This window comes from Salvelinus sp. IW2-2015, linkage group LG1 (genome assembly GCF_002910315.2).
Source record: "Salvelinus sp. IW2-2015 linkage group LG1, ASM291031v2, whole genome shotgun sequence".
NCBI classification, from domain to species: Eukaryota; Metazoa; Chordata; class Actinopteri; order Salmoniformes; family Salmonidae; genus Salvelinus; species Salvelinus sp. IW2-2015.
Genome location: NC_036838.1, coordinates 41,430,388 through 41,443,306, shown reverse-complemented (window position 1 = coordinate 41,443,306; position 12,919 = coordinate 41,430,388). Strand labels below are relative to the sequence as shown.

Genomic DNA, 12,919 nt, shown 5'->3' with positions numbered 1-12,919 from the left:
TTGTAATTGTGTTTTTTACATTGGATAAAAGCAGAGACACAGAGCTACAAAATGATATGTCATAAACTGCATTTGAGGAACACTGGGAAGGTAATTCTGCTTTGAAAGTTAATAAACTTTTGGTACCTACTGGAGATCTCTTCTTTGTTTACACCCATTCCGCATTGTTCACACACTCTTAAGCTTTAGCCCCCACCTAAACTCTGACCATTTTACTCTCCCTAGCAGAGCTTGTTAGGCTGTTTTCATGTTATCCAGAGCGTTGGTGACTGTAACTGTGCTGCTGGCAACAATTGAATTAAGCTTTTTTGCTGACGTTTACTGACACATGACATTCTATTGAAATGGATACTTGCATAGTGAAGTATTTTGTTTAGATATGTAGCTATCTAGCTAGCTAAACAATGAACCATAATCACAACTCTTACTACCCTGCATGAATCTGCAGGTAGCTAATGAAACAGGTTTAATGTTAGCTAGCCAAGCAAATGGCTCTGAGATAAAAAAAATAAGATCATACACGTAATGTTAGCTAGCAAGCCAGCCAGCTAATGTTAGCTTTCTAACAGTACACTTTAACTTGAAATGAAACCACTTTCTTACCCGTATACATCATAGATGGACGCGTCTCCTGTCACGGATGCCATGGTTGCCCTTAGTTTGAAGATGTAATCCAGAGAGGTATTTTCTCTATCTCCTAAGTTATCATACTTGAATTCCACTGAACTTGGTCCTCCAGAAAGTGGAGAGCAACCCTTATGCAGTTTTACTATGCAATACATTTTTGAAAAAGCAGCGTTAGACAGGATTACCAACACATACTGACCAGCTCAAATAGACAGAAGCGTGCTATGTGGCAGACCAATCCAAACTCATCTTGCGGCATGTCCAGCCCACTCATTATCTCAGCCAATCATGGCTAGCGGGAAGGTTGCGGTAACTAGTTTGTTATTAAGGCACATGAAAGTTCACATGTTCGAGAAGGCATTTCTGCCCAAAAAATGCCTTTTGATTWAAAAAAAAKAMGTTTACGTTCAAACGGCTCTCCTGTGAAGTAGTGACCCACAACATACGCCTAGTTTCCTAAAATGGGTCACATTTGAAGAAAGAAGTATGTTGTTTCAAAGCACAACGAAATGGACAGCACTTTCTAAGGTGATAATTAATTAAAAACAACAATATGCATATTAGAGGTTATGCATATGCATAGGCCTATATATGAACTGAAGCCTGAATAAAAAAACTGAAATAAAATAATAATTGTGCCGTTATACAAAACATAGCCTACCTGTCACACCCTGACCTTAGAGAGCCTTTTTATTCTCTATTTTGGTTAGGTCAGGGTGTGACTAGGGTGGGTACTCTAGTTTTTGTATTTCTATGTTCGCCTGGTATGGTTCCCAATCAGAGGCAGCTGTCTATCGTTGTCTCTGATTGGGGATCATATTTAGGCAGCCTTTTCCCCACTGTGGTTGTGGGATCTTGTTTATGTATTGTTGCTTGTGAGCATTGCATAGCTTCACATTCGTTTTGCTCTAGGCCATTCCAAGACATTTAAATTTCCCCTTAAACCACTCAAGTGTTGCTTTAGAAGTATGCTTCTGGTCATGTTCCTGCTGGATTGTGACCTCCATCCCAGTCTCAAATCTCTGGAAGAGTGAAACAGGTTTCCCTCAAGACTTTCCCTGTATTTTGCATCATTCCTTCAATTCTGACCAGTTTCCCTGTCCCTGCCGATGAAAATCCCCACAGCATGATGCTGCCACCACCATGCTTCACTGTGGGGATGGTATTCTTGGGGTGATGAGAGGGGTTGGATTTGCGCCAGACATAGTGTTTTCCTTGATGGCCAAAAAGCTCAATTTTAGTCTCATCTGACCAGAGTACCTTCTTTCATATGTTTGGGGGTCTTCCACGTGCCTTTGGTGAACACCAAATGTGTTTGCATATTTTCTTCTTTAAGCAAAAACTTTTTTATGGCCACTCTTCTGTAAAGCCCAACTCTGTGGAGTGTCCGGCTTAAAGTTGTCTTATGGACAGACACTCCAATCTCCGCTGTAAGCTTTGCAGCTCCCTCAGAGTTATCTTTGGTCTTTTGTTGCCTCTCTGATTATGCACTCCTTGCCTGGTCTGTGAGTTTTGGTGGCGGCCCTCTCTTGGTAGGTTTGTTGTGGTGCCATATTCTTTCAATTTTTTTATAATGGATTTAATGGTGTTCCATGGGATGTTCAACGTTTCAGATATTTTTTTATAACCCAACCCTGATCTGTACTTCCACAACTTTGTCCCTGACCTGTTTGGAGAGCTCCATGGCTTCATGGTGCCGCCTGCTTGTTGGTGCCCCTTGCTTAGTGGTGTTGCAGACTCTGGGCATTAGGAACAGGTGTATACAGTTGAAGTCTGAAGTTTACATACACTTAGGTTGGAGTCATTAAAACTCGTTTTTCAACCACTCCACAAATTTTTGTTAAAACTATAGTTTTGGCAAGTCGGTTTGGACATCTACTTTGTGCATGACGCAAGTAACTTTTCCAACAATTGTTTACAGACAGATTATTTCACTTATAATTCACTGTATCACAATCCCAGTGGGTCAGAAGTTTATATACGCTAAGTTGACTGTGCCTTTAAACAGCTTGGAAAATTCCAGAAAATATGTCATGGTTTAGAAGCTTCTGATAGGCTAATTGACATCATTTGAGTCAATTGGAGGTGTACCTGTGGATGTATTTCAAGGCCAACCTTCAAATTCAGTGCCTCTTTGCTTGACATCATGGGAAAATCTAAAGAAATCAGCCAAGACCTCAGAAGAAAAATTGGAGACCTCCACAAGTCTGGTTCATCCTGAAGGTACCACGTTCATCTGTACAAACAATAGTACATAAGTATAAACACCATGGGACCACGCAGCCGTCATACCGCTCAGGAAGGAGACGCATTCTGTGTCCTAGAGATTAATGTACTTTGCTGTGAAATGTGCAAATCAATCCCAGGAAACAGCAAAGGACCTTGTGAAGATGCTGGAGTAACAGGTACAAAAGTATCTATATCCACAGTAAAACGAGTCCTATATTGACATAACCTGAAAGGCCGCTCAGCAAGGAAGAAGTCACTGCTCCAAAACCCCCATAAAAAAACCAGACTACGGTTTGCAACTGCACATGGGGACAAAGATCGTACTTTATGGAGAAATGTCCTCTGGTCTGATAAAACAAAAATAGAACTGTTTGCCATAATGTTATGTTTGGAGGAAGGGGGATGTTTGCAAGCTGAAGAACACCATCCCAACCGTAAAGCCTGGGATGGCAGTATCATGTTGTGGGGGTGCTTTGCTGCAGGAGGGACTGGTGCACTTCACAAAATAGATGGCTTCATGAGGATGGAAAGTTATGTGGATATATTAAGCAACATCAAAGACATCCGTCAGGAAGTTAAAGCTTGGTTGCAAATGAGTCTTCCAAATGGACAATGACCCCAAGTTACTTCCCAAGTTGTGGCAAAATGGCTTAAGGACAACGAAGTCAAGGTATTGGAGTGGCCATCACAAAGCCCTGACCTCAATCCTATAGAAAATGTGTTGGCAGAATTGAAAAAGCGTGTGCGAGCAAGTAGGCCTACAAACCTGACTCAGTTACACCAGCTCTGTCAGGAGGAATGGGCCAAAATTCACCCAACTTATTGTGGGAAGCTTGTGGAAGGCTACCCGAAATGTTTGACCCAAGTTAACATTTTAAAGGCAATGCTACCAAATACTAATTGAGTGAATGTAAACTTATGACCGACTGGGAATGTGATGAAAGAAATAAAAGCTGAAATAAATCATTCTCTTACTATTATTCTGAAATTTCACGTTCTTAAAATAGTGGTGATCCTAACTGATCTAAGACATGGAATTTTAACTAGGATTAAATGTCAGGAATTGTGAAAAAGCTGAGTTTAAATGTATTTAGCAAAGGTGTATGTAAACGTCTGACTTCAACAGTATATACTGAGATCATGTGACACTTTGATTGCACACAGGTGGACTTTATTTAACTCATTATGTGTCTTCTGAAGGTAATTGGTCGCACCAGACCTTATTTAGGGGCTTCATAGCAAAGGGGGTGAATACATATGCACACACCACTTTTCTGTTTTTTTTTTATTAGAATTTTTGAAATAAAGTTTATTTTTTCCTCACCAATTGGCCTATTTTGTGTATGTCCATTACATGAAATCCAAATAAAAATCAATTTAAATTACAGGTTGTAATGCAACAAAATAGGAAAAACGACTAGGGGGGATGAATACTGTTGCAAGGCACTGTAATCAAACAAATTCAGAGTTAGCCTACAATTATAGCAAATTTGTTTTTGAATAGCCTAGTACTAGGGCATTTTTCATATTTTCAAATTAAGAGGCTGACACATGACTTTAGCTACAGAATATTTGACTACGTGAGTTTCCATCTCCTCCCTCTCTCTTTCATTCCTTTCTTCAGAGAGCAGAGAAGAGGGGCTGTCAATAGTTCAATGAAATATGTGTAGTTATGAAAACACGTTACTATTGATGTTCCAGATTTAACATGGTTTGCAAAATGAAGCACTGGGTAGCTGCAGGAACAGGGCTGGAGAGCCCATGGCATACAGAGTTTGGGTAGAATATCACCCTGTAGTGCAGTGAAATACACTACATGACCAAAAGTATGTAGACAGCTGCTCGTCGAACATCTCATTCAAAAAATCATGGGCAATAATATGGGAGTTGGTCACCCCTTTGCTGCTATAACAGCTTCCACTCTCCTGGGAAAGCTTTCCACTAGATGTTGGAACATTGATGCAGGGACTTGCTTCCATTCAGCCACAAGAGCATTAGTGAAGTCGGGCACTGATGTTGGGCGATTGGGCACTGATGTTGGGCGATTAGGCTCGCAGTTGGCATTCCAATTCATCCCAAAGGTGTTCAATGGGTTGAGGGCAGGTCTCCTGTGCAGGCCAGTAAAGTTCCTCCACACCAATCTCGACAAACCATTTCTGTATGGACCTCGCTTTGTGCACAGGGCAATGTCATGCTAAAACAGGAAAGGGCCTTCCCCAAACTGTTGCCACAAATTTGGAAGCACRCTATTGTATAGAATGTCATTGCTGTATTGTTAAGATTTCCCTTCACTGGAACTAAGAGACCTAGCYCGAACCATGAAAACACCAGACCATTATTTATCCTCCACCAAACTTTACAGTTGGCACTATGCATTTGGGCAGGTAGCGTTCTCCTGGCATCCTCCAAACCCAGATTYGTCCATCGGACTGCCAGATGGTGAAGCGTCATTCATCACTCCAGAGAACGTGTTTCCGCTGCTGCAGAGTCCAATGGAGGTGAGCTTTACACTACACCAGCCGACGCTTGGCATTGAGCATGGTGATCTTAGGTTTGTTTGCGGCTGCTCGGCCATAGAAACCCATTTCATGAAGCTCCTGACGAACAGTTATTGTGCTGACGTTGGTCTCATTCTGTGAGCTTCTCCTCGACGTTTCCACTTCACAATAATAGTAATTACAGTTGACCAGGGCAGAAATTTTTGTCGAACTGACTTGTTGGAAAAGTGGCATCCTATGACGATGCCACGTTGAAAGTCTCTGAGCTTTTAAGTAAGGTTATTCTACTGCCAWTGTTTGTCTAAGGAGATTGCATGGCTGTGTGCTTGATTTTATACACCTGTCAGCAGGTGTGGCTGAAATAGCTGAATACAGTAATTTGATGGTGAGTCCACATACTTTTGTATACAAATAGCGTAACTRGAGTAGCCTACCCGACATGAGTGAAAAACATACCAGTGGGAAAGTGGCCTGTATTTGCTATTCCAGTACATACGGATTAAATGTCTTGTTTGTCTTGCCCCTKTTCCTGCCCATTTGATAATGGGCCACTCTAAATATATATWTTTTTWWACTTATTAGTAAAGACAATATTACATTGAGAATAGTCTGATAGTTGAAAATATGATCACTTGATGAGAGAACAGCACGTGCAGACTGAGGCAAGGACCAGAACGCGAGCTTCTTTTTTTTTACTGTCTCAAATCATCAATAGCCTATAGTTGCATCATGCAACCCATATATCTTTTGATTTCTAAKGCATTCTAAGGTTTGTATCAGTCACAACTAAAATTGCCCAAAAACTCTAAATCTTGTGTATAGGACCTGTTTCAAATGATCCCTCTTACACTTAACAGAGCAGCTTCCTTTCTATTTTATTCAGCTAAGTTCAATTATATTTTTCTTATAAAATAAAATAATGGCATGGGACTTATAAGCATACTGTATCTTGTCTGCTAAATGGACAAGCCTACAGCCTATGGCATGACGCATAGACTGATAACATTCAGTAGGCCAAATCATATTATGTTCTTCTGAACTACATTTTCTTCCTATAATGTTTCTTTAGAACTGCCTAAAATAAATAATCGATTTATTGTGATGGTGTATATTCAATTGATTTATTAGACTTGTAGATGTTCCAAAGGCGCGCATCAGCGGCATGTATGCAGCTTGTATGCATGGAGGCCTGGTGATGCTAAACGTGTTCATGTTAATTAACAGTCAATTACTGTAAAACCGTCACACTTTTGCATAACAATACCCGTCTGAAMAWWTKTTATGACCACCACAGCTCTAACTCTGACTACCTGCTTTGAMCCTTTTTTGCACTAACTCCCATGCAATGATTCTGCACTGAGTATGCAAAACAATATGAACACCTTCCTAATATGTGACCGACCGTATCGATTCTGTCTTACATAGCAAAATTTGAAATGCTATTTTTACATTGGATTTAAAGTAGAGAAATTGTTTGGAACCCCCAAGACTCTTCCTAGAGCTGGCTGGCCAGACAAACTGAACAATTGGGGGAGGTGACCAAGAACCCAATGGTAACTCTGACAGATCTCCAGAGTTCCTCTGTGCAGATGAGAAAACCTTCCAAAAGGACAACCATCTCTGCAGCACTCCACCAAGCAGGCCTTTATGGTAGAGTGGCCAGATAGAAGCCACTCCTCTGTAAAAGGCACAYGACAGCCCACTTGGAGTTTGCCAAAAGGCACCTAAGACCATGAGGACTCCCAAAAGGACTCTCAGGCCATGAGAAACAAGATTCTCTGGTCTGATGAAACCAAGATTCAATTCTTTGGCCTGAATGCAAAGCGTCAAGTCTGGAGGAAACCTGGTACTATCCCTACAGTGAAGCATGGTGGTGGCAGCATCATGCTGTGGGGATATTTTTCAGCGGCAGCGACTGGGAGACTAGTCAGGGTCGAGGGAAAGATGAACGGCGTAAAATACAGAGAGATCCTTGATGAAATCCTGCACCAGAGCGCTCAGGACCTCAGACTGGGGTGAAGGTTCACCTTCCAACATGACAACGATCCTAAGCACACAGCCAAGACAATGCAGGAGTGGCTTCGGGACAAGTCTCTGAATGTCATTGAGTGCCCTGACTTGAACCCGATCAAACATCTCTGGAGAGACCTGAAAATAGCTGCCAAAGGTGCGTCAACAAAGTACTGAGTAAAGGTTCTGAATTCTTATTTAAATGAGATATTTCAGATTTGGATTTTAATAATAAATTAGCAAACATTTCTAAAAATCTGTTTTTGCTTTGTCATTAYGGGGTATTGTGTGTAGATTGATGAGGGGGGRAAAKAATTGAATCCATTTTAAAGTACGTCTGTAATGTGGAAAAAGTCAAGGGGTCTGAATACTTTCTGAATGCACTGTATTAGTTTGTTACTAAGGCACATGAAAGTTCACATGTTCCAGAAGGCATTTCTGCCAAAAAACGTATTTGCAGTTCTTGACACACTCAAACCGGTGCGCCTGGCAACTACTACCATACCCGGTTCAAAGGCACTTCTGTCTTGCCCATTCATCTTCTGAATGGCACACATACACAATCCATGTCTCAATTGTCTTAAAGATTAAAAATTATTCTCTAACCTGTCTCTTCCCCTTCATCTACAGTGATCGAAGTGGATTTAACAAGTGACATCAATAAGGGATTATAGATTTCACCTGGATTCACATGGTCAGTCTGTCATGGAAAGAGCTGTTCCCAATGTTTTGTACACTCAGTGAATGCACACCCACTGGACTCTACCCAACATACTGACACATTCTTACACTGACATCCCAACACACACACACACACACACACACACACACACACACACACACACACACACACACACACACACACACACACACACACACACACACACACACACACACACACACACACACACACACACACACACACACACACACTACATACGCCCCCACACACTTAGCATGCATACTGATGCCACACACACACACTCACACACACAAAATATTTGGCATGGGCTCTCAAATCCTCAAAAGGTTCTATAGCTTTAGCATTGATAGCATCTTGACTGGCTGTACCACTGCTTGATATGGCAATATGACCACCCTCTATAGCATGGGACTACAGAGGGTGGTGCAGACAGCCCAGTACATCACTTGGCCTGAGCTATCTGCCATCCAGGACCTCTATATCAGGCGGTGTGAAAAAAAGGCCCAGAAAACCGTTAAAGACTCCAACCACCCAAGCCATAGACAGTTCTCTCTGCTTCCTAATGGCAAGTGGTACAGGTGCAAGTCTGACACCAACAGACTCCTGAACAGCTTCTATCCCCATGCCATAAGACTGCTACATAGATAACTAAATAGCTAACACAATGGCTACTATCTGAGCTTTGTATTTTATTTAMATTTTTGCACTCTCTATGCACACTCACAGGGCAATACACACTACACACACTGATACTCCATCACACATAGAAACACTCACTCCATCATTTGCTCACACACACGATATGCACACAGATTTAAACTGACTCTACACACACCCACTCACATGCAATCATCATATATGCTGCTGCTACTCTGTYTATCATATATCCTGATGCCTAGTCACCTTRCCCTGATACATACTGTATCTACCTCTATCAATCCAGTATCCCTGCACATTGTAAATATGGTACTGGAACAGACCCTGTATATAGTATGCTTACTTACTTTATTGTGTTGTTCTTAATCTTCTTATTCTTTTTATATATTGTGTGTTTTGGTTCTATGTTGTTATTTTTAGTATTATATTGTTATTGATTACTGCATTGTTGCGGTTAGCGCTKGCAAGAAAAGCATTTCACTGTACTTGTGCATGTGACATTAAAAACKTTAAACTTTAAACATTCACCACATACGCTGCTGCTACTGTCTATATTATCTATCCTGTTGCCTAGTTACTTTACCCCTACCTACTGTATGTACATAGCTACCTCAATTATTAGCTTGTACCCCTGCACATCGACTCTGTACTGGTACTCCCTGTATATAGCCATGTTACTTTTAATTGTTATTGTCATACGTTATTCACTGTGTATTTATTTCGCATGTCTWTTTCATTTATTTATCTTTATCTTAACTCTGCATTATTAGAAATACAATATGATTTGATTGTCCTCTCCTGACATTCATAATGGCTAAAGGACACAGTGAGCCTCCAAAGCCCTCCTCCCATGTCGCTTTATGACAGGCTCAGACACTTTGCAATCTGGTGGCACCCAGGTACCTTCACTCCAGTCATTATCTCTAGAAACCCATTCCATTCGACCTTTGCTGTTGATGCACATTATTCACGATAGGGAGAGTCTCCCACGCATGGAAACACACCTCAGCACAGGTGAAGGAGAAGCAGAAAGAGACGAAGAGAGAGAGGGGGAGAGGAAGGGAGAGAGACAGCAACAAAGAGAGTAATGGGTTAAACAGCTAAGGGGAGTCTGATCACAAACTGAGAGAACTGAACTCAAGTTAAAAACCTTCAAATAAAAACAAAGTGACCGCTGAACGTCTCCACCCCATTGGTAGCGTCCCTCCTGCCTCCTCATTAWCATGTAAGTGCACCTTTAATGTGCAGGAAAAAGCATCTGCGTTCCAGACAAGACTAATGAATKTGAGGAGTGTCTCTACCTTTCTCTGTCTGATGCTATAGCCGTGACTCTGTTCATTAGAGAGGGATCCTTGACGCAGATCCTTCAGGGCCAAAGGGCCCCAAGAGCCAGTAGTTATATAATTTAACAAATTACTCACAAAATCATTACCATGGAAACCTATTGAGATGAAACCTCTTTCTGGATCAAGAGCAGGTAATGACGCTATGGAATACATACAGTATTGGGTGAAGCGTCTACAGCTGAGGATGGATATGATCATGATGCACTTATGTMTTTTCCTGCATCTCTCTACACTTCTGGGCAAGGCCTCATTGGTCTACTGCAGTGATGTGAGAGACTTTGTAGGTCCTGAGCTGTCCTGCCAGTTCAGCGGAGTGGTCAGACGACAAGACTAATTGTATGACTTCAGCAGTGCATGGCCGGGCGAACCAAGTCTTGGGCCCCGGGAAAGAACATTTTAAAGGCCTGCCTCTTGGCATCGAAGAGAACATTTTGCAGTTTTCAAGCAAATTTTCTGCAACTGTACACGCCTATGTTTTGCAAAAACCTGAGGGATGGACCTGGAGAAATGTAACCACTCAAATTCATAGACAACGTAATGGATACAAGGACTGACCATCCATGATATCAAAATTATAGTTTTAACARTGTTTTAAGGCTATACTTTGTTTGTTTATGTTTACCTTTTTTTACAAACGTTGGAATAAAAAAATCGTACATTTTGGGTTCTGATGGGGTACAACAGTTGAACTAAGCTCAYAGGGCATTTACAAGTTATATTCTTCAAGAATCAATGGGTATATCATGGTATTCCATATAAAAAAATRGATGTAGCAACTAAAGATTATAGCTTTAAATTACAGGGCATTTACTGTACGTTAAAAAAAAAATACAAGAAGTATTATGTTGAAAAATTGATAATTGGTGGAGCACTGTGGATAACAATATCCCTGTGAGCCTCCCAGGCCCATGTTGCCCAGAGTTAAGAACATACATTGTAGATTATTAATATCATGTTGTACTTTATTGTATTGTATTTTATTGGACYCTCTAAACTTATTYCACGGATTCCTTGGCCAAAATGTGTTTTAATATCTTTTCTATTTGCTTATTTGAGATGTTCTTGCCATAATATGGACTTGTTCCCCTACCTCCCTTACCTTGTCATAACACAACTGATTGGCTCAAACGCATTAAGAAGGAAAGAAATGACACAAATTAACTTTTAAAAAGGCACACCTGTTAATAGAAATGTATTCCAGGCGACTACCTCATGAAGCTGGTTGAGAGAATGCCAAGAGTGTGCAAAGCTGTCATCAAGGCAAAGGATGGCTACTTTGAAGAATCTCAAATATAAAATAGATTTTGATTTGTTTAACACTTTTTTTGGTTACAACATGATTCCACATGTGTTATTTCGTAGTATTTATGTCTTCACTATTATTCTACAATGCGGAAAATAGTAAAAATATAGAAAAACCTTTGAAATGATTAGGCTGTTGTCCAACCTTCTGACCGTACTGATATACACTGCTCAATAAGGGAAACTAAAAACACAAGAACTCCAATCACCACTTCTGTGAAATCAAACTGTCCACTTTAGAAGCAACACTGATTGACAAAAATTTCACATGCTGTTTGGCAAATGGAATAGGACAAAAGGTGGAAATTATAGGCAATTAGCAAGACACCCCCAATAAAAAGTGGTTCCTGCCAGCAGCAGCAGGACCGCTACCTCCGCCTTTTGTGCAAGGAGGAGCACTGCCAGAGCCCTGCAAAATTGACCTCCAGCAGGCCACAGAATGTGTCTGCTCAAACGGTCACAAACAGACTCCATGAGGGTGGTATGGAGGCCCGACGTCCACAGGTGGGGGTTGTGCTTACAGCCCAACACCGTGCAGGCTTTTGGCATTTGCCAGAGAACACCCAAGTTGGCAAATTGGCCACTAGCGCCCTGTGCTCTCCACAGATGAAAGCAGGTTCACACTAGCACCATGTGCACAGACGTGACAGAGTCTGGAGACGCCGTGGAGAGCGTTCTGCTGCCTGCAACATCCTCCAGCATGACCGTTTGGCGGTGGGTCAGTCATGGTGTGGTGGTGCATTTCTTGTGGGGCCGCACAGCCCTCCATGTGCTCGCCAGAGGGAGCGCTGACTGCCATTAGTACGAGATGAGATCCTCAGACCCCTTGTGAGACCATTATGCTGACACATGCACATTTTGTGGCCTGCTGGAGGTCATTTTGCAGGGCTCTGGCAGTGCTCTCCTTTGCACAAAGGCGGTTATCCCGAGCTACCCATATTTACCAATGGTGACGGGGATCCTACCCTGTGCCTGGGTATGTCATAGCCCGTCACTACGGCCTCCCTCGCATCAGTACTCTCACCTATAGAGTGTTACTGATGCCGTTCTACCTTGGACTTAACAGCCGTCCCAAGGTCTACGTGGATAACATACTTAGACAAGCTGAACACGAAACACAGCAAAACACCTTTTCTTGCCACAAGCTCGCCATTATGCAACATGGCGTGCCATAAACGTATAGTGATGACTTGCATAGTTGAAGCTGCCAGCGTGACCCTGAGTGCCATCTGGTGTGCTGTATTGTGCTAAGAGCTCTCTACAATCTTCGTGTACCATCTCAAGAATCAGTGTGTGAAGACGACAACCTGGACGCTTGAGCAATTTCAAAGTGACCAAAACATCAGGTCTCTATCTAGAAGTCGATTATAGAATAGGCATGAGGAAATTCATGCTGTGGTCAGACCACTCTGTCAGCACCCTTCGTCGTGTAGTGTGTCAGGTGTTGAGAATGTGCAAAATTTAAATAAAATAGCAAATCTTGCAGATATCACGCCATTGTGTTGCTAATAATTCCACTTATTTATTGATCTACTCATCCCCTGTCC

At 41.8% G+C, this 12,919-nt stretch overlaps 1 protein-coding gene across 2 annotated transcripts in view; it reads right to left on the bottom strand.

The window, feature by feature from the left end:
- LOC111967716 (immunoglobulin superfamily member 21-like) overlaps window positions 1–12,919 on the bottom strand; it is a 317,443-nt gene that overhangs the window by 237,802 nt on the left and 66,722 nt on the right. The window lies entirely within an intron of this gene.